Raw genomic sequence first — 21,905 nt, 5'->3', positions numbered from 1 at the left:
TTCAGATGGGATATAGGAAAAAAAATCATGAGTGCTTACACTGCCCAAAGAGTCTGTTCACTCTCCATCCTTGCAGATATTCAAAACTCGACTGGGCAAGGTCCTGAGTAACCTGATCTAACTTTGAAGTTGACCTTGCTTTGAACAGGAGGTTGGACTAGGTGACCTCTGGAGGTCCCTTCCAACCTAAATTATGCTATGATTTTCTGGAAAAAGTTCAGATGCAGAAGTTATCTTAAAAGCACCTCTCTGAAAGATTCAGCTAAAAATGCAGCAGCTCTCAGGAGGCTATAGCAATCCCGATAAGGTGTCTGGTATCCATAGCTGAATTCTCAGGGGAACAGCTCGTGGGACTGTGCGGCTGCAAAACAAGAGGCTCAGCCCTCGTTCAGCCCTAAATGCTGAATCCTATCACCCAGACTGATCCAACTCAATCCAAACAGTGCTCCCTCAGCTCTTCTCTAATGACAATAGGGGTTTTTTCTTTTAAGAGTTCAGTCTACAGAGCTATCACAACAGCAGTGCTTCCCCCTGTCAAATTCACTTTTTAAAAGCCATGAAAAATGGAGTGGAGAGATTATGGAGGGATAATTCTGCACAAAAGCAGGACCAAAGTAAATCTGTTTCTATAGTGGGGCTGGGAGGGGAGATCAGGCTACTGGGGGAAATGAAGAGATCCCAATTCTTTGGAAAGAGCCATAGGTTACCTGGAAGGACCATTTCTCCTTTTCACCCCCAGGCTATGGAGATACACTAGCCCCCATTGGCACTCGCTTTCGCGGGAGCTCTGGTCCCTTGGCACCAGGAAAGGCTAAAGATTTTGTCCAGAAGAGTATAAATTGATGATGGTCACATGTCAGCCAACGTCCCCTTGGCCACTCCCTGTTTTCTGCACTTTTAAACTGACTTTCCTTGAAGCAGAGCTCACAGAAGTCAACAGCATGTCTCCTTTTTCAGGTGCCCAAGGCTTTGTCACTTCACAGAGGAGCACATGTCCTACATGGATGGGGACAGAGATGGCCTCGGTTGGCTTCACGTCCACCATGGGTTGCAGCACAGCGCTCCACGCAACATTATCGTACAAGAACATCTCAACCTGCATTTATGCCTTTTGCAGTAAATACTTTCTGCCTTAATGAGAATTCACTGCTCCAAAAATAACTGTAATTACCCAAGAAGCAGAGGAGCCTATTTACAAGATTTAAAGGGGAAGAAAGAAAATCTCTTTGAAGAAAAATTCCAGCACCTGGGCCTCAAAATAAAAAACTGAATTGAAAAGGGGCAGCTTGCTTCTCTGGGAGAGGCTCAGCCTGTTGGGAGGGGCACGCACTTCTTGGTATTTTGCCCATGACAACCATCAGGAATTGCTCAAGTTAGATGGCAATACAATATTACATAAAAGCCAATTACTCCTTATGAGCAAACTATCTGAAGAAAGGAGGGGGCTCTGGCAATACTTACATCTGTGAAATTTTATAAATCATGCTGAACATAAGGAAAAAAGAAAGAAAGCATAAAAAAAGGCATGGGTATGCACACAAGACAGTACCAGAAAATAACAATATAAAATAATAAACTTGTTACAACAGCAGCAATGATTGCTGTCTGTCCAAGCTCTGAATAATTCAAAAGGTTCCTGCTTCACTTAGTATCTCAGGGTATTTTCAGACCTGCCAGAAATTTCTGCTGGTAAATAATGCATCTGTGGTATTCAAACACACATGATCCCCAATTAATACTAAAGATTTAACACTGCTGATTTTGAAATAAGAAGTCGTCTGAGGAAGGCAAATTCCTGCTGAGCTACCTGGGATTTCTGTCCTTCCTGTTTTCACCTTTACCTTTGGGTGCTAAAATTGCTGGGCTCTCCTGCAGGTGCCATTTTCACACAGGTAAAAAGGAGCTAATACAGTTGATTAATTTGGCATTAGCCTACAAAATAATTCACAATATGATTCCAGAAAGGGGAAAAAAAAAAGGAAAAATAAAGGCGCATCAATGTGCAGCATACTGAGCTTTTGTTTCTGCACTGGGGGTTGTCTGCCATGGTCTGTTGGTGCTGGGACAAGTACCCTAGAACGAGCTGGGTGCTTCAGGAAACGGTTACCCAGAACACACCACTCATGGCAGAGGGAGCTTGGTACAGGTGGCCACGGTCACATCTCCGCCCTGGGCATCAATACGGGAAGACCTACAGCCCTGGCAACTGCAGAGGGCTCGCGGCTACGCTCCTGGCCCACCAACCTCCCCTTGTAGGAGAGTAATTTCAGAGACACTGGGAAAAGATTTTAAACAATTACCAAAGCATGAACTTTGGTCCAAAAGAGGAAACAAACCTTCTAAAAGGTGCTAATAACAACAGGTTTGCACTGAGATATTAAATAATGATGACATACAAGATGCAAGATGGGCAAGTAGTAATAAAGATAATACATGTGACAGAGAGAGGGGGTAGGCTGAAGGCTTTTATTTGAACTACAGAATTTCATTGGTTTAGAGAAAATGCCTCCTGGATCCAAACTGCCTGTGAATCCAGCTCCAAGAAAGGTGAATTAATGGAGACTGCAGCATGTCCAAGAGGGACTTGGAGAAGCCTCCTCCTGTTTTACTGATCATTTCTATTCCAGCCTGTGAACACTGCTAGATTTACGGCTACAGAAAGAGGAAGAGAAGCTCTTCCTCTGGTTGATGTGACAATTTTAGGAATTTTCCTCTAGTCAGAGCGGAGATTCAGCTACCTTTCTGGAAATGAAATGGAAGAGTTGAGAAAGGAGACAAAAGCCCAAACCAAGACAACAGTGACCTGGGAAATTAATTTGTAAAGACAAGGCGAAGACTATTTTTTTATGCAGTATCTGAATTTTTCTTGAATGTAGACTATTTCATATGAATTTCTTTCCAATAATGTCTGAGCTTTTCACTGCCTGTTTGTGTTCATCACGGGGAGAGTGCACACAAGTCAAAGCCTTTGTACCATCCAAATGTAAACAGTGGTACTCTACGCTTCCACCCATGTGGTCAGGAGCCGGGACATAGTACTCACACTGCAGCCTATATATCAACTAAATTTCAGGATCAGGATGAGATCTAGAGATTCTGGTGCCGGCCACTGTCTGAGACAGGTGGCTGCAGGAAAGTGCCCAGCTCCTACCAGGACTCATGCCAGCTCTGCTCTGTCCTCCAGATGCTGGTTTCTTACCCAGCCCTTGGTGGTATCAGGTGATTGTCCTCTTATTACTGGTCCCAGGAGACCAGCATCTCTGATTTCAGGGCACTTTGTCCAAAATTTTCTAGCCCTAGACTTTTAAAATATTTTGTTTATCTTGCTGCTGTGGTTCCTATTGTTCCTATACTGTTTTTCTTATTAAATTACAGAGGTTCTGAGTTGGAATAAACCTTCCTTTCCAAATGTGTCCACTAGTGATTGGCTGGCGGCAGAGGAGAGAGCAAGGGGGAGGGGGAGGGAGGTAGAGGAGAATTACAAGGTTTCAGATTCCTGTAAACAGAGAAACATTTTTCCAGTCACCAGCCTGAGCCCAGTGGAAATAGGGCTTCAGTTTCCTCTAGTTAACGCTGGGGATCCGGTGGCAAGGCTGTTGACATGCCTCCTTTTTCTCTAGCAGTTGCTGGATGCTGTTTAGTCTGCAACTGATCAGCAAGGCTGTGGGCTGTGTGCTGGCAGTCATTGCTGTGGTTTCCTTCTCCTTCATTTTCCAAGCGTGCCCTACTTGCAGCCCAGGAGCAGGTGTCTGCGCTCCAGGGGAGGGCCCTGCAAATGTGCCTGCTTTCCTCAAATCCTGGCTCTGATCTCCACCATGCGTTGGAGCAGCTCCGAAGTGGCTTTGAGGACTGCAGCTGAACTCCCTTAAAGGGCAGCATAAACTTCCCTGAAACCATTCCCTTCCCGCTCCCGCATAATCCCAGCAACCCTTCACTGCCCACAACTGTTGTTTCTTGGGTTAACTGCGTATGGTGTGGGGTCGACGTTAGGAAGTATCTTTGTGTTCTGTGTAATTATAGCACCTGGTGCACATGTAGTTGCACTCCACGACTGGTATATTTAGTAACCACTGCAGTGCAAACGCAGCATAAGTGGTAGCTGGGCCACCATCACCACACTTACACATCTCTTTCCATCACTCAACGTCAATATTTTTCCAGTGTGGTCATGCAAACATTTCAGAAGAATATCCTCTGACTTGCCATGGCGATATCCTCAGTGGTTTCCCATCAAGCACTAAACCAACTCAAATCTGATCTGCCTGCAAGAGTTGATCAACAGCCTGTGCAATCACTGAACACCTCCCTAGGAGGAGCTGAGTATAAACCCTGTAAATGACTAAGAGAGAAAAAACACAATGTGCAGACATTTGCTCAGACGTGTGCAGTAATAATATTAACTTAAACCTTTTGCATATTGCTAACACTTGAGTTTACAATTCATATGTGCACCGTTCATGAATACCGTACATGCCTAAAAGTGCAAAACATTGGAGTGCTGCATTTGCTGACAGTGCCAGCTGACACATTTAGCAGGAAGGAGTCTTGTGATTAAAGGTCCTGTCTGGACACTGGGAGAGGTTGGGTTTGTACTTGGCTCTCCTTCAGGCTTCCTTTGTCACCTTGCTGAAATCACTCTGCTCGGCTCCCTCAGCCACGAAGCCAGCTATTGTGAGGTGAGGTTCAGACCAGTAAGTAACCCCATGATCAGCAAAGGACAGGTGCTATGGAAGTGATTGCGCATTTAGGTGCAGCACAAATGTCTTGCTAGAAGGGGATTCAAGCATTCGAGTCACTTCCTAGAAACTTTTGTTTGTTTAGGTGGCTTTGCATACTGTGTGATAACATTTCCTTGCTGTCACTGTGGGCACAGATCTCCAGATGCACCCAGGGCAAACAGCAGTCTCTCCAAAAGTATTCCTGATCCACCTGTCAAAGATTACAATTAATTCATGACAGTTTGATGGCTTATGCTAAATGAGTTTGGCTCCAGTCCAGTTTCCATTGGGCAAGTGTCTCCATCTCAGGAACACTGTGACATTTGGCATTTATTGTCCTCTTAGCTGGCACTCCTACCCAGGGCCATGTATGGAATGTGTCAAGGGAACAGACTCGCTTTTCAGACCCCAATCTGCATTGAGGTAGGACAGTATAGAGGAGTCTTTTGTTGTTATTCACATTTAACTTCCCTCTTGAAGACAGATGGAAGAGTTGCTGTTTTGTAGCTGTTAATACAGCACCTCTCACCACTGCAAAATCCTCTTTATGCTCTATCTGACAATTCCCAAACCAGTCTCCTCCTGATACAAGGTGTTTGTTCACAAAGACTAAACCATAAGCTCTCCCGCAATGCTTAGATTAGCATGATATGATTCAGTAATTTCCTTTGTTGCAATCTCTCTCACCCTGTCAGCACATTCACTCAATATTGTTTTAAGCCTAGTCCTTGTGCGAGGTTACTGCCTCCGTCCCCTGCTCCACACGGAGCTGCACAAAACAAGTCAGACAGCAGCATTCCTGTGCCGAGAAGCGTTATGTTCCCAGCGCACTCCTGATAGCCATGGCAACATGGCTTTCAAACAGCTGACTACTTCCAGCTCACTCTGTCGCTCCTCATGCTCCCTCACCAATAGGCTTTTGGGGTGACGGTGCCACTGCAATGTCCATGCCCATCGGCACATCCCGCTGCCCCACGAGACTTTACCTTCTTCTGTGCAATGAAGGCTAAAGGCCACATTGACAAAGTCACATTTATTCCTTGTACCAGGTCAGCTCACTTTGTTGATGCAACGGTTAAGCAATGAAGAGATTAACTGTTTGCTCTGTCCCAAGGAGATGATCTCATCTGGGATAGATCTTGCTTTTGTGCCACAGCGAGAGCATGGGGAGCTTCAGCACAGTGCACGCCACAGAGCAAGGCAAAGCAGAGCAGGGACCCGCAGCTCCCCCAGAGCCACCAGTGCCCCAGCTTCAGTCAGGAGACTGTGTATTTTGGCCTGGTGTTGGGAGCAGGGAGAGTATGAGAGAGAAGAAGCAAGTGCAGAGGTGTGTGCATATGGTCCTGGGGTCACTTGGGAGGAGGAACAAGCAGGGTGAAATACACATCTTCAGAGACGAGACAAGGAAAAGTAAATGTCTGCAGATGTTGGCCACAGTCGCCTTTCCAGCAATTCCACCCCAGAGAGAACAGGAGCTGGGAGCTGCCAGCCAAGCTGCCCCACTTGCTGGCAGCAAGGCCCTGGGCTGTGCTGCTGTGGGTGGCAGAGGGCAGTCAGCATGTCAGCTGGACCGAAATGTCACTGCCACCACCTATGTCCCAGGCTGACAAATGAAGAAGTGGGGGTAAAAGCCTGGCTCACTGGGTGGTACAGGATGCACTGGGTGTTTGGGGGCCAGAATTTCACCCAAGAGCCTTTCTGTCATGTAATGCTGCAGACTCACTGCTCAGCATGAAGCCTGCAGGTATCCTGTGCTGACACAAACACATCCCACAGGCCATCCGTGGTCCTCACCAGGCTTCAAGTATTTACCCAAGCAACATGACAAGATCATACCATTGCTTCATCTCCAGAAACAGTCACACTAAGGGGATCAGAGCAAGCCCATATCCAATTATTCCTGCCACAGTTGTATCTTTAATATATTCACAGACTTATTCCCAGCCCACAGGAGGACTTGCAGTTCTCACTGCCATCCCTCCGTGAAGGCAGCAGGCACAGGATTTCTTTTCCTTGTCTCCAACCTGTGACCCAGAAGTGGGGAAACCCACTCTGATCTGATATTCATTGAGGTTTGGGAGGCCAATCTCAGTTCCTATCCCTGTAGAAAAGCAGTTGCTGTATGCCCAAAAGCCCTGCTGCAAGGCACACTCAGATAGCCCCCAGCGCTGCGGCACAGCAGGTCCCTGCTCTCCCAAAGGACAAGGATGTTCTCAGCAATGCTCAGCAGAGTGAGGAGCACCACCCAGGTGCACCCTCCAGCACCCACAAACCAAAGCCAGGCTCTCTCGACCGATCAAAACCTGCCTCCTACACCCCAGATTCCTGAATTCAAAACCCTTCTAGAGGAATGCGTCAGCGCCCAGCCAGTGGGAGTGAAATGCCAAATTTTTAGCAGATTGTAGTTTATTTTTAAGCCATGTCAAAAAAACTGCACCCAAACCAAAGCAACCTCCCCGAACACACACACACAGAGGAATGAAATCAGCAGGTAGAAACAACAAGCCAAGCACAACAGACAGACCTTGGCACCAAGACGCTACTGGTTCCCCAGGCATGATTCCAGCCTGCCCCAGCCACCTATTTGTGAAATTTCTTGAGAAGTGTGGAGGAGATGGCCTGACAGCTGCTGGGGAGGTGAAGCACCTGCTTTAGGATCTCAGTAAACAGGAAAATAGGGAGAGGAGATGTGGGAAATGCTTTCATTCACTGGGCACACAGGAAGGCAAGAGCTGGGGTAATGCGCCTGCAGCCATCCAGGACTCCAGCATCCCTCCTGCTTTGTACCACACATGAACCCACCTGCATCGCAGCCCCTTCCCCAACCCATGTTCCAGCCACACTCAGCTCCCCCAAATCTTCCCAGTGTCAGGGGCACCGGGGGCCACTCAGCACCGCATCAGCTCAAGCCCAGTATTTTGGGGTCTCTCACCCTATTCCCTGCCTTGAGGTAACAGCATATGCCCACTCCTTGCTGAGCATTTAACCTGTAACTACTCCAGGTGGGTCCTATGGCTCCCCGCAGAAAAGCAAGGCCAGGTAAAGTGCCAGGAGCAGCTTTACCTGGCCATGGTGCTCACCAGTGTCACACTAAGCTCAGCTTTTCCAAGCCAGCTGCAAATCCCTCCCCAGCCACGAAGAGGAGAGACCTGGCACTGCTGGCACAGGGTGAGTAAGAGCTGAGAGTGGGTGCCTGAGCCCCCGCGGAGGTCCAGTGGGAGCGAGGGCATGGCAGGAAGGAGAACCTGAGATGAGATCTGATCCCCAGTGTTTCTCTGGCAGGACACACTGGCAATACACAAAGGGGCCCATTCTCCTCCAGCACTGTGCTGCAGAGGTGGATATGCTGGTACAGCTGATCTCTGTCCCTCCCGAGGCAGAAACCATCAGCTGCAGGCAGGCAAGGCAGTGCTCTCAATCTCATCTGCCCCGTCAAGGTCTTCCCAAGACCCTCAGGCTAAAGCGAGTTTTGCAGGGGCTCTCACAGTTTTGCTGTACTGCAAAAGATCAGAGTAAGCCTTTGCTGCAATCAGGTGGGGCTAAAGAATGGGGGCAGTGGAGCAATGGATCTTCTGTACCAGCTGGTACTGGAGGTTTTCCTGCTACCATGGTGCAGGGGGTGAGTGCTGCAAGGCAGGAGGCTATGGAGAGTTACCATCCTGTGCCAGAGGCTTGGCCCTTGAGCCCTGCAGGTAAGGGCATGTCTGCTAGGACACAAACTCTACCAGTTTCTGTTCAATATCTGGTGAACACCAGGCCCATTTCCTCCTCAGTTCTGAAAGCACCATATTTACTTATTCATTTAAAAAATATTATGATAATATGTACTGGACCAATTTCTGTCCTCACTGAGGATTTGCCCTAGTGCCTTCCAGTTCCATTACCTCTGTATGTATGTCTCTGTGGGTGCTTCCAGTTCAGCTTCCATCAGGACAACCCAACTGTATTTTAAAACAACATTTCCAATATTTATAAAACATAAAACTCCCTTACCATGAGTCCAAGACACTATTCCCTGTATTTCCCTCTAAATAGCAATCCATACGTACAGGGATGTCAGAGAGCCAAAAGCCTCATTAAATCATCCAGTCCACCCCTTTACATTTTCTCTTCTGGGGTTGCCAAATTTCTCCAGGGTGCTCCTTTCCTATACAGCTGGAAAACTGGTCACAAATGGCGATGCTGAAGACAGCAAGGCTGTCCACAAAGTCTGTGGAACTTATGCAGATGATAAGGATTTTTCTTCAGTTGAAAAACTTAGATATATACCAAGGTAAACTCTGTCTGTATTAATTTGCTAGTTAATGCTGTAATAACACAGAAGTCAGATATGCTGAACAATTGGAAGGGCAGGAGAAGGTTTAAATGAGGAGCCTCTAAAGAAGACTGCCCCTTTACATGGCCAGCATGCAGTAGCAAGGGTTTCTCCTGCAACTCTTTCCTGGGGATGGTGAGGAGGAGCAGGTAAACCACAGGCAAGCCAAACCCAGAGGTAAAAACCTCCAGTAGGAGAGGAGAAATAAATGTATTTGGAAGTGGCAGGACAGAGGGTGCAGGTTGTACCACTGGCTGTCTCCTCATCCTCCCTTCTGTGGAGAAACCCTCAGAGAGAGCTCACACCACACACAGGGCCACAAGCATTTCTACAGGCCTGCAGATACCTGCAGCAGCAGAATCAGCGGTGCAGACAGGACATGAATAACCTCCTCATTAAGCTCCTGCCTTGTGCTATTGAGGCACATAAAGAGCCACTAACGTCACATCCCAGCCGCATGCAAAGCTGTCTCTGTGCTGCATAAATCATGCATAGCCACATCATCTGTTATAGATGCACAAAGCCGTAATCGCTAATTATGCCAAGGAGTATACCATTACCTACGGGATATGGCTAGTAGAGGCTGCAGTTAGCAACATACACATATGGCATATGTTTCTACATTTGAATATTACAGCTCTGGTTTTTGCCTCCTTTAGTATGTGGTAGTTTATAATCTGGCAGAGGGTGCTGGGACTTTCCATTAAATTAACACCAATGACTTCTGCTTTATCACTCTAGAAAGGAACCACAGCACCAAAAGAGCCCATGCAAGACCCCAGATGAGTAAGTCCCAGATGTCTTATTACACACAGGCTTTTCATAGACTATTTTCAACTTGGAAAGCAACTTAGGAAGCTAAAATTATACCCTATATCTGCTGATGTTTTGTGACATCTACTACCCAGGCACAGAACTGCTGTGAGAAGACCAGAATTTGCATTTAATGGACTCCTCATTTGTGTATGTGTAAGTGTAAATGGGGGTCCATGTAAGTGCACAGGACAGAACCAGTGTATGTCCCTCCTGTGCAGCAGCACAAATGGCAAGTGATGGGTGTACTGCAATGCACAGTACTAGCAATGTAACTAGCTGTAGCTGGGGTACAGTTTGAAACCTGTAAACCTATTTAAAAGCTGTGATAAGTGGTAGCAAGGTCCAGTGTGGTCTTATGTTCCCCCATATATACCTGGAGGCACACACATGCTCCATCTTTAAATATCATGGAAAAAGCCATTCTCAGGTTGAATAGCTTCCCCTTGTAGCAGAATTTGCTTTAGTGCTTATCCCTGGCATCATTCATGCTCTGCTGACACTGGTTTCTAGGCTATGGGTAGTGCTTGTGCTGCACTATAACAAATGTCGTATAATGCACAAGGAGTCCTCTACTCTCTCCTGTATGTGCGTTCACCTGGTAAGTCCATTACAAAGGCAAGTGATGTAGCAAAGGTAGTACTTCCGGATTCAAACCCAAAAGCTCAAAACAATCAGGAGAAAGATGTTATGCTTAGACAAATAACTCAATTTGCTGTCAAATTCCCCAAAGTGCCTTATCACATCTAACCTCTAGCATGTTTAAAGTCTGTGACTCAGCGCTTGTGATCGCTCCCAGCATTTCACAGCACACCCCATGGGTCTTTGAGGTGGCCAGAACTGAAGTCCCAGGCTGAAACATCTCCTAATCATTCCCTGTTCACATGAAAGTCAGTCCCAGAAGCCACACCAATATACACAAATCATCAGCTACCTCCCATCTCACCTTATAAATGACCTAAGCTCTCCATTTCACTTTCAGAGCTCTGCTGCACCTTTTCAGATTGCTTAGTTCTGGCTTTGCAGCTACTCAGTTATTTTCTCCTCATCCAGCTATTCAAAGAACAACACAAGAATACAAAGGTCATCCTCTCCCAAAACTATAGGCAGAGCTATACGTCTCTGATGTCCATTTGCTGCTACTGTTCATTATCATTACACTGGCAAATAAATCGCTGGAGAGTTAGAGGGGAAATCAGGTGCTTGCTGTCCTCAGACATTTCCCAGAGTGCCCAATAAAGGAACAGTATGTCTCTGATATCAATATATTGCCTGTGAACTTTGAAAGCAGCATAAAAAATTAGTCTGAAGCGTATCACCAGGAATAGAATGGCAGGATGTATTTTATATGGATGTAGTTGAAAAGTCTTCAGAGCTAATGGCTTGGAGTGGTTAGGGAAGCTGACAGAGTACAATAGATGTGGCTTTTTTCTTCCTTCTCTATGGAGACGACATTGATTGACTGGGCTTGGAGTTCGCACAGAGCTGGCGCTGGCACAGCAAATTGCCTGTTGCGCAGATAGCCCAAACACCCCATGAGCTCTGTGGTACATATGCAATTTTAGCATGCTTAAAAATAGAAAAACAGCTTGAGAGCTCTGTGATATAAGCCATGACCCCTCAAAAATAAACTGCAGGCTTCCCCATGGCCCGTGTGTGCCAAGAGGTGCACTCTCAGAGGTGCAACTGAAAACGGGCAGCCATGAAGTCATGGAGTTTAACCACCTTTGTCTCCAGGGACCTGGAAAATGGAGTGGGCTTTGAGACGTGCAAACAAACAGCAATTCCCTGAGGGTTAGCTGTGCTCAGCACAAGAAGGAGGGTTGAGGTAAGTCCAAAGGTGTGACCCCAAGTCTGAGCAAAGCAAGTGCTTGCTCGGCGTTCTTTGGGTGGGTCAGCACAATCCTCCCTGTTGTCATCTTGTACATGAAATGAGGACACTGATAACATTTCACAGATATTCAAGAGATTAACGTAAATCTTGTGCAAGCTCTGAAAGTGTGGCACAAATCCTGCCAAGCCTCCTGTCTGCCTCCAAATTCTGATCTGCCATCTTGTCCATATTTCACATCCTGCAAGCATGAACAAATGCAAAGGAAGAAGCTTTCTTCTCCTCCCACTCCCCAAATTTTAGAGAAAAGATTTCAAGCATGAAACAGCCATTCCAGGAGACAGACAGACACAGCACTGCCCTCCTCATACCAGGCCCTGTTCCTGGGGCAGGTACACACAACCGTATGTACACACAAGTCTTGGCTGACTCACGCGAGTTGACCAAAAGCCCTAATTACAGAGAGCGAGTGCCCAGCCTGTCCTTTGTACACGGTGCGGTGTGTTTGCTGCCAACACCAGCCTGCGCAGAGCTCCCACCTGCGCCATCCCACACCCTCCAGCGGCTCGAGGCCGGAGTGCAGCAGTCCTTCTGCAGGCTGATTTATTAGCCTCACCCTGCAGTTCCCTCTGAGGTTGGGGGCGGCGGGACAGACTCGTTTGATGACCTGCCTTCGGGGCTGAGCAAATGAGATTCATTAGGATATGCAAAAAGCTGAGAGCAAAGCAACCCTATCTTTCTGTCTGAGCATCTGAGCTCCGCTGATCTGATAAGAGCTCGTTGTTCCAACATGTCTGCAGAGGAAGATCTGAAGCTTTCTTCTTCCCATGCGTTCCCAGATAGTCATTTGAACTAATAGACAAATAGGTCAGAATAAATACAGCCCCCTCATTTCCCCCAGCATGCAAGCCTGGATGGCTTGAGTCAAGTGTTAATAAGAAACAAGTCTGCTGTATCAAGATGTCCTGATGCACTGCAAAGAATATGTAGCATAATAGCATCTTTTGTACAAACCTTTCACTAAAAGCTTGTCATTACCCAGACAGAAGAGACATCATTTGCATAGAGAAGCAGAGGAAAAGCAGCTTGAATGAGGCAATCCAAAAATGGAGTCATCAAATCACTGAATTGTTGTATAAAATAATACAGAAGTATATTTTGCTTAAGTTCAGCATTTTCATAGCAGCACAATAGGCAAAGTAAAAATACTACACCTAGAGGGAGTGGTTGGAGGTAAGCCAGCCTGTACTCTATTACACGACTCAAATATGGCCCTGCAGTGTAACTTGGCAATAAAGAAGGAAGACCTGTATTAGAGTGTGTGTTGATTTTTCAGTTCCTCATGCCAGGCCATGTGTTTTTTAGATGGAAATGCTAGGCTCACCCCATGGAAATCAGGAGGCAAGGGCTGGGGCAAGAAGGACACCGGAGCAGGCAAACCTCGTGGCTTCTGCTCACAGTGCTTAACCTAACCCCAGAGAGAGCAGCGGCGCTCAAATATTGATTATGGCTCCTCGGCTTTTTCAACAATACATTTGGCCCCTTTGCTGGAGGCATTTGAAAGAAAACAAAAGCCATTAGTGAGCACATACTACAAAAAGCAGCATGTGCTCTTAAACCAGGTAGAGGAGAGAACAAGAAGTGGAAAATCTAAATTTAGCAGCCAACACTTCGCTATTCACTTCGGGCACAGCTCCCCAGCCCATCAGTGGAGCAGGCTCCCTTCTGTATTTGCTCCTACCTAGTGAAGGATTTTCAGTAGCAACCATCACCATGGTATCACAGTGCCGCTTCTGTTCAGCAATTTTGCCAATCCCTGTGGGTTTACTGAAACACTGGTGACATTTTAGGTGTGGTGAAGGGGCAGGTGGATGTGAGGGATGTTTCTTAAAGCACCAGCTCCTGGAATCAAGGGAGGGCAAATGCAGCACTTCACCTTTTTCCTACAAGCAGCATATAGCCCTCCTGGTTGCAGAGTAAAGTTCAAAAGATCAGAAAATCCAGAGCATCCTTGTCTGAAGGGAGGGAGGAGCTTCTCACACTGTCACCTGATTTAGGGGGGAAGAAGGGCTGAGTCACAGGATTTGAGCTCCCAGAATTGGCTGTAGTGAGATGGTTTCACTTCCCACCTCCAATTGTCGCAATGTCCGGGTTGCAAACGGCAAGAGCAAACATTTTAAATACAGTTTTCACGTTGACTTTTCAGCTATGGCTCTCTTAACGCCCGCTCCTCCTGGGCCTGTTCTGTTCTTTGCATCTTTCTTGCTGCCCAATTCCTGGTGATGACAAACCGTGAAGCATTTCCCAAGAGTGAGAAATCCTCACAAGAATCATCTGTTGCAATTCCTGTCTGACAAAACCATGTCAGAGCTTTGGGGACTTTCTCTCTATTTTTAATTGAGTGCATCTTTCCCTGGCATTTCCCCCTGCTGGCTCCTGCATCCATCCTATTACAGCAGATATTGGAAGGGAAGCAGTGCTCGTGCCAGGATGTGGAAAAGCTGTTGCTCCCACCTGATTCCCTGCAAGTATTGCTATATAAAAGGTGCATGTGGAGCATCACTGCTGCTGGAGTGCAGGGCTCTCTTTCTCTATTCCTCCCATGTAATCAGCATTCATGATTTAGTCCCTTCTTATCATGGCCTTGCAGTATCACATCTTGGCTTGGTATTTAGTCTTTCAGAGGCTTGAAAGGGCAGCTTCTCCTTGAGTTTATCAGCTCAAATGGGGGATACCGCTTGATGGTGTGCCAGCAAGCTTCTGTACGATGCCTTTTATGGCGCGATCAAGTCAGCATGTCTATTTAATTAAAGAGATGGTAATACAAAAGGCTCCTCTTGGATAAAATCTGGAGGAGAAAACATACTACCTGGCTTGGAGGGGAAAAGGGGATGGATTCACAAACCCAGCAGAACCCAATGAGAGCTGAGGGCACGGTAGCATGGGGTGGTTTAACAGAAGGGAAGGCAGCCGCTCTGCCAGCAGAAGCCCGTGAGCAGAGAACCATGGAGCACAAAATTAACACACTGGCTCATCAGGAAATGTTAATGTGGGCAAGATGGGGAATTGCTTCATATGGGCAAACAATCTGTGCAGAAAGGATAAGCGTGATCAAAACCTGGTACAAATCTGGGCATGTTTCTCCAAAATCTGCCCTCTACCCTCAGTTTGAGGTTCAAGACAGAAAACGCAAAGCCCTGACTAAGGAGTTTAATCCTTATGGCGAAGAAACAACAAAACATTTTTCTAAAATGAAACAAATTTAAAGCATCCAGCAGGGCTTTTCTAGAAATGACTAAGCCACTGCCACACAGATCACAGGAGGGGAACCTTGTAACTTGGAGTAAGTGGTTTGGGGTTAGACCTCCATGTTGATACACAGTTGAGGAGCTGAACGAGCACAGAAGCTACCATATTCCCCACTAGGTTTTTTTGTTATTAAATTCACCAGCAACGCTATTCAAAGCAGGACCACCTGGATGCCTGGACTTTGCCTAATCCTCACTTTGCCTTTCCCCCTGCTCACTCCAATTCTGTCAAACCATTCCCTCCTCTGAAGAAAGCTGAGCCATCTCCTTCAGCCATGCCGCCATCTTCAGGACCTCCTAAAACCAGACATCAACTGCCAATGAACTCATGTCCAATACAAATGCTGGCTCCACTTTCATCTGCCCACCTCTCCCAATATTTAACCAGGAACTTGTTCTCCCTGACTTCCATCATTCCATGTTGCGTTGCCCCTAACAGAGAGCTGGGACGGACTTCACCCAGCCACCACCCTCACTTCTTTACCCATCACAGTGCTAAGCAGAGGCCATTTCCCCCTTTGCAATGACGGTAAGGGAAGCCAACTCCACCTACAGCATAAACAGATGCTCAATTTAGTCCCCTTTCATTTACAGTCCCACCTGGGAGGAGCAGGAGGTCCAGCATTACTGATGTTTTACAGTCAGAGACTCCAATTTCAACATCCCAGATGAGCAACTCCTTTATATCCTGCTCAAAGCCTGTCTGGATAGGGCCACAGGCAAGGTAATGCATGCAGCACTTTTCAGGAAGAAGGCCAGAAGAACATTAAAAAGTAATTGAAAGGCCTGGGGGATCAGGGGAAGAAGAGGACAAGCTCAAAGAAACCAAGGAAAAAACCTGAGGCATGACAGAGTGTGAGTACGCTTGCCTAAGAAGACCTAAAAAAAGGTCATTTTGAAGAAAATGAGGAAACTGTCTCTGAAAGGATTCTTTGACATGGTAGCAATGGCAGGGAAACAGTAAATGGCAGGCTACAGACCCGACACTGTTAAAAGGAGGGAGTTCAGCTGGAGGATACGTCTGCAGATCTACCACAGCGTTGCCTCCCAAGTCAAGGCTGCACAAACCATTACAAGGAAAGGTTGAACTGACAGGTTACCGATGCAAAAGTAACCCTAAAAATATTAAGAACACAGTGCCCCTTATGTAGTACTTATTTTATTAAACGAATGCTTCCTTTTCATCCAGAGAGACTTCAGAATTACACAGATGGTTAAAACATATCTATAGTAGTGCTAGTAATTTAGAAATCTCTCTGGGGGAAAACAAGGTTTTAGCCTTTTTTTTTTTTCTTTTAAATGGCAGTGAGCTGGATTTTAAGGTGGAGTGAGTTTATTTCTGTCGTGGCTGCCACAGAGGAAGCTCCATCACCCACAGATAATGCCAGATGGTGAGCCGTGCCCAAATCCATCAGGCAGAGGCCTCAAGAAGAGGTACAAAGTATAACTGGGGAATGTATCTCATGCTCAAGGGGCAGCCGACAGAAACAAAACCAGAGTAGGTTGGATATAACCATGGTAGCATAAATCCAGACTGCCGCCATGCTCCAAACAGCTCTGCAAGAGGCAGAGAAGTCTCTGACCAGTGTATGGGACAAAAGATGACACAGAGTAAGGAAATGGTGTGCGTTCAGTGGAAGGGCTGATTTAGGGCTAGTTTTATCGAAAACCCTGTTAACTTACTGGTATATAATTAAGGTGGATGAATGGTTACATGGTTCAACAGAGCTGATAATCCTTTGCCTGTGGTACAGTTGCAGAGGGTATAAAATTTTCTGGAGATGGTGGAGGGGACTCTCGATGCACCATATGGTCTCTTCCAGCCCTTGTGCTGTGCTGAGGCTCGTGCTCTCATGTGACACACCATTAGCGAGTCACATGCAGCAGAAAGCAATTTTATGGCCAGATCCTGCTCTTAGAAGCTATGATGACTAAACTAGCTAATCAAATCAGCATAAATTTGCAAACACCGTTTTAGCAGCTGTGACCGTAAATATCATCAGCAGAATGTGAATAATCCCGAGCACAAGATGAGTTGAGTAATGGGTTCCCAATGGGCGTTGAAGCCATCAGTCCGCTGCCTGGCAACTCAGAGATGGGGGCGAGGGGGGGAGGTTTGATTATGATGAGCCTGAAACAGCAGATGCAGTTATCACGACAAAGCAGCTAGAGCACACGCACCAGAAACAGGAAAAAAAGAATCATTTACTGAGACAAATAATGTGGTGGATGCCCTGTTCTCAGCCCGCTGTCTCCCAAATGCAGGCACATGTGCACGTTCCATGTGGAGGGATGTGTTTTAGCATTCCCAAAGTGACTCATTTGGCATTTTCCAGGGACCTGCAATAGAATCCCCGTACACACGTACCATTTTGTCAACAAGCCATAAAAATAATCAGCTGAGGTGAAATTCACTGAGAACACAGACACTAAGGCTAAATTTGTTTTTAATTTGTGCCAGCTTCTGCTAATGGGAGCCAGGGTGCAGGACTCCCAGCACTAACAAAGGGGAGGGAGGAAAAAGCTGCCGAAATTAACAGTATGCAGCAGTCCCAGCCTCCCCTCTGGTGAGGACCAGCCACGCACGTGGTCCCAGAGCAGATGGAGCAGACTGAGGTGGGCATGACCAGAGTGGAAGGACTATCCCATGAACCACGCTGCTAGGGGCCCCAGGGAGAATGCAGCTGGAAGCACAGCCAGCTTCCCCCCTAGCAAAGCGCTTCAGCGAGGGGAGCAGCTTTTGCAACTCGGAAAAATTAATATACCTCCCCGCACCTGCTAGCACGAATTTGGCTCAGCCATATATGTTTGCGAAAAACGTGGAAAAAAGACCAACCATGATGTCTGAGTCCTGATGGCTTTTGGTAAGCTGTTAAAAATGCTTGGCTATTATAGTCCATATCCTGGTCTGATGATGATCTCCCACCCCACTTTGAGGCAAAATCCAGAGTTTAGATGGCAGGAGAAATACTGCATTGCATCATGCATTGTATTGCATAAAGGTAACCTGTGTTTGTTGGAGTCATCAAAATCTCGTGAAGAAATTGCCTAAGTATGGTTATATCTACATGACAGTCATTACAGCTCATACTGATAGTGTAACTTTTAGCTGAGCTTTAAAGCTGATCTGTGATAGTGTAGAAACCAAAGTGAACAAGGAATGTGAGAATTTCCAAGTTTCTAAGGAGCTGGCAGCCCAACCTGGGCTTCGCCTTGCTGCAACCAGGCACATTGCTTGGAGTACCAAGTATGTAGATACCCTAGGCTGTTAGTTTAAAGCTTATGTAACACATAATGCATGGTCGCTGCAAATTTTTGGTTTGTTATATTTCCTTAGTTATGGTAATTATTATTATATTTAGCTTGCAAGCATTTCCAAAAGATTAAGCTTTGCCCAGGACTAAGGGGCAGCCTTTCTGAGCACATAAATCAGGAGATTTGAAGATACAGACTTTCCTAAGTAACTGACAACTGTAGTGGACCAGGCAAATGAACACAATGGGTTCTGTGCTTAGAAAATAGAGATGAAAGCTGAAAGGGGGAAAGAAAAAAACCCAAGACACTCTTCCCTGGCCAAGAAGCAAAAGGACAAGTGACAGAGCATCTTGACATGCTGATGGAGAACATCAAAGATGGGGTGGTGCCAAGTGCTGGTTCCTTGGATCACAGCAGTCCCAGTTTATGCCAGGAAATCTTGTACAAGCACTGGCACTGTGCACAGGGAGCGTCTCAGTAAATATGTGGAAACACCCGTAATAAGAACAAGAAAATATCCAAAGCAAATGCAGGGGATCTAGCTGCATCCCATACCAGCACTTAAGGTGTGTCCCTCAGCAGCTTTCCCTTGAGAAGGTCTGTGGTTTACATTTGGTTTTTTTTTTCACTTGTGTACCATTTTAAATAACCTCCTTCCTCCTAAAGGGGAGTTTCTTTCAGCAGTGTCTATCCTCTGAAGCTACCTCAGCTGTTAGCTACCCACTGACCTGAAACACTTCTACAAGACAACCACATGCTGCTGACACTGGATGTGAACACGAGAAGATGGAGGGAAAAAAGCTGCATCTCTTGGTGCAGGAAAGGACTGGAGAAAGACAGAACTGGGGAAGAGATGGGCTCAAGTGGCAAAAACTGCAGCAATATTTCTCCAGAGCATGGAGATAATTTGGAACAAAGGGGTGTGTTCAACATTTTACACTCGGATGAAGCCAGTCTGAAAATACACACCAAGACCTCAGTCCAAGACAGCATACCCATCCTGAGCCAGACCTATCACTAGCAACCAGTTTCTCCTTAAAAAACACAACCCAACTGGAACTCTAGTTACTAAAGCCAGGATGGAGAATTACTGGCAGAACCAGTATAAACTCTGGTATGTGGTTTAAAGCCTTTTTTTCAAGGCCCAGAAAATTCCATCTCACTCTCTTCAGCATGTTTCACTGCAGCATCAGCCTCTGCATGCCTGCATTGTGGCTGGGGCCAGGGCCAGGAGGTGCCAGCTACTACAAAAGATTGTTCTTGTGCTATTCCTGGTTTGATCTGAAACAAAACGTACTGGAAATTTTGGAAGAACATCTGTTCCCATCAAGCATCCAGCCCAAGCCTCCCAGACCAATAAGCTCTAGGTAATTCAATGAAAAGGAGAGGGAACATCTCAATTTGTAGATGCAGAACTTTTGGCAGCATTTGCTAATCTTTGCTGTGCACAGACACCCTGTCCTTTGTGACCGTCTGCACACAACAAGCTCAGTTCACAAGTTCTCAGGGAAGTAGAAAAGAGCTGCCTTTCCCATATACATTTTTTCCATAAGAGACATAAAGATGAAGGATGTGTTCCCCAATCCTGAGAATACTTACATTGATTTTAATGATTAATGTAATTGTCTGAGGGGGAACAAATATGGTTGTTACTTATTTCTGGTGCAACAGCACATCCCAACCATCTTCCACACCAAGAGCTGCCACAGATCCCACGTGACAGGATCCTACCCAGACTCCAGCCATTGGGTTCGTGAGATAACAAAACCTTTCTTTGGCTCTCCATGCCTTCAGGCAGGGCATGACTTGGAGCAAGCCCACCCACAACAAGCAGCATGTCTGTGAGGAATAACCCAGCTGCAGTGCCATGTGATATCTTCCCCTTCCAGGGGATTTCGAAAGCGAGGATCCTTGAGCAGCTGGGAGGCTGGGCTTCTTTCTGGCCAGACATCACCTGCCCAAGAAACTCCCTTTTGCATTCTCCCCTGCTCTAAGCCTGACATCCAGCCAAAGTGTGCAGGGACTATTTTTCCTGCAATTACAGCAGCCCTAGACTGCATGGGGTCTGAATATCGCCACATTGCTGCAGGGACACAGTGTATAAAATAGTAATTTGTGGTAAAGGCCTAGAGCTGAAATAGATATGACAAACAAAGCAAGAGAAAATCTATTGTTGTTTCTACTATAGCATGGAAGCACTGAAAAATATAGACAGTATCTCAGTTATAGTTACAGTTATGATATTTGCGACACTCTTGTGCCTATAAGGCCACTATCACAGCTGGTCCCACCTAGGCGGAGAGGGAATGAGCAGAGTAAACCTGGGTCCATCTACCCTACCCTTCAGAGCTGTGTCTGACGAGCAGTTTACAACCAGTGTTCAAAGATAAACCTAAATTAGGTGACAGTCTACCTTGAAATGCCATAAACCCTCACAGTTTAGCAAGTGCATAGACCTCCTCACAGCAGGCTGGGGATCTCCAAGAGGGGCAGGGCTGAAGACAGAAGCATTTTCAGCCAGGTCACTCTGGGACCAAGGGAAGGGGTTGGTGGGTCAGAGCCACTCATTTCCCACATCGAACCTCCTGTGAGGCCCAGCTGTGGCTGGTGGAGCGGGACGGCTTTCTCTGCTCTCTGCCCGCTGCTGTTACCAGGGAGCACACAACAAGAGGGATTAATTCTGGATAAACTCCATTGCCAGGAGAATGTGAAATGTTCCTGCAACATCCCAATTAGAGAGAGATGCACACAGCAAAGTTATCTGCTTCACACTCCATATTTTTTCCCAGCAGCAGGAAAAAGGATTTCTTGTTGCCCACTAAATCATCAATGTTTCTTGCCTGGCTGTTTCAAGCACAGCTTTATTATCCCTTACACTAACTTCTGGGGGCACTGTTATTTTTTTGTAAGACCAGATTTTGAAGTTCCATGTTTTGGGGTTTTTTTGTCATCCACTCTAGTTTTGCTTCTTTTTTTTTTCCTGATAGAGGAAACAGTGACATTTCAAAGCAGCACATTAGCTATATGCTCACTCAGAAGAAATTAAGGTCCTGTCTATGCACTTTCCCTCAGAAAATGCCTCCCAAGCTTGCGGCATTAAAAAAAAAAAATACAATCTGATTTCACAGAAGCACAAAGACACAAATAATTTCAAAGCAAGGCCGTGCAAAATAAAACATACCATTAAATACAAGAGGCTGGAATCAGAGATCCCATCTCTGATTATATTCATTCCTCAACAGAAGTTTTGCCCAAGTTAGAGCTGCCAGGTCATGTCCATTATTTTCACACACATACCATTAAACCAAGCAGGCTCACCAACGTGACATCTTGAGCACATATGCAAAAGGCTTCGACACTACATATACTTAATCCTCACATCTTCTCGTAACAGGGATAACTGCGTAAGTGCTTGCACTGGGGTCAGCTATAACCAGGTTAGAGCAGCAGTACAGAGGTACCGGTGTTACCCATCTCCCTCTCTGTCTGTGCTAGACACATCTGAGGCTGAATGCAGCCCACGCTCCTGCCTCACGGGCGCTGGGGCTGGGGTTTGGAGGCCAGCACACAGCCTCACAAATCTCAGGGCTGGGAGGGTTTCACCACCACCAGCACCAGTGCTGCTGTGGGAGGGTCTGGACCCAGTGAGGCTAGGGAGTATGACA

This window comes from Athene noctua, chromosome 12 (assembly GCF_965140245.1).
Source record: "Athene noctua chromosome 12, bAthNoc1.hap1.1, whole genome shotgun sequence".
NCBI lineage: Eukaryota > Metazoa > Chordata > Aves > Strigiformes > Strigidae > Athene > Athene noctua.
Note: the sequence above shows the minus strand (reverse complement) of the source record.